The following is a 1,486-nucleotide window of genomic DNA, read 5'->3' as shown; positions in this document are numbered from 1 at the left end:
TCTCATCGGTGCTTTAGCTTTATTTGTGCATATATGCTCGCAAGTTGCAGAAACCATCATGCCCCACAAATTGTTTCTATGCGATGCTAATTTCCATTGTCGCTCAGTTTGGGAGCACTCAGCTGATTGATATTTTTCTTCATTAACATTTTAATCTCTGTTGTAAGAACTAGAGTTTCCATTGTTGATATTGTAGCTGAATTATACTTTTTACTGTTGCACACTTAATATACATTCTGGCTCACATCTGTGATATGAGTCACATGACTGATGATGTACCTGCTTTCCAGGTTTAAACCTACATACGCATTATACACTGATGCTAGCACAATGTCTAATTTGAAATTGTGTTGTTCAATCTGATGTTAGCACTTCACGGAGAGACATAGTAACACATTAATAGTGCCATTGCAGGTTTCTGTATGTAAACACGTATTGTTCTCCCTATTGCTGATGCGTCAACAACTGACAAACTGTTTAATTCAGTGCTGTAATTTGGCAAGATGCACAGTTACAATGGACAAGTTGTCGCAGCCTCCTTGTTTTCCAATCTCAGTACGTTTGTTAGTATTTTGATATGATAGCTTTAAGAGCAGTTGCCACAGTGACAGTGGTGAAGCTGGAAAATGATAAACATGACAATATGCTACTCCTGAAATAATACATGAAAGGCGTGTGTGAGCATAAGGATGTGCTGAAGTATATATACCGGGAGTAGCAAAGTGACTGAGAGCTGCATCTGCAAACATACGACCCCGCCGCTGTGCATCCAAGCCACCTATCCGGTAGGAAGGAGTGAGAGGGGGCCAGTGTAGTGTTGTTGTATATCCTGAATATTATTTGCATGGCTTGTCCTTCTTGCCTCTGTGCCCTCTGGCACAAACAGAAGTTAAACAAGGGACCCTGCCAATTGTCAAATGAATTGGAGAAGTTTTCAAAAAGGCATTCATCATCTGTTGCCCTGTGAAAAATCAACTCATGACGGTATTGTCCAACGAGAACGACACAAGCTTGATCTTTAGAGGTCATGGCAAGACGGAAGTTCAGCCAATCATCCTCTGTCATTCTCTTGGTATTTGCAACATTCATTTCCTTAACTGGCATCTTTTCTGATGGCTATTTACTTTCTGGTCAGATTTGGCCGAACAAAATGCTTTTCGGCTGTCCACTGGGCATTGTTTCCGACTTGCTCCGTAATTGTTTGTAGACCTACTGGAATTGGTTGCTACTTTAGTAGAGCCCTGTAGCTGATATGCTCTGAATTGTCTATCTGTACAACTTTGGTCATATGGATTTTGAATGTAGAGAAGAATGTGTCGGCCTTCTTATGTTGCCCGGAGATCGACACGGGAAGGATTCTATTAACTGTTGCATAGCTGCACCTGATGGGTGTCCAAAAACTAATGTCATAATGCTGATGGGCATGGATTTCTTTTTGTTCCGTTTTTGTAAGATGGATAGCAAATGCCTGATGGGTGGAGATATT

Source organism: Triticum aestivum, chromosome 6A (assembly GCF_018294505.1).
Source record: "Triticum aestivum cultivar Chinese Spring chromosome 6A, IWGSC CS RefSeq v2.1, whole genome shotgun sequence".
Taxonomy (NCBI): domain Eukaryota; kingdom Viridiplantae; phylum Streptophyta; class Magnoliopsida; order Poales; family Poaceae; genus Triticum; species Triticum aestivum.
Note: the sequence above shows the minus strand (reverse complement) of the source record.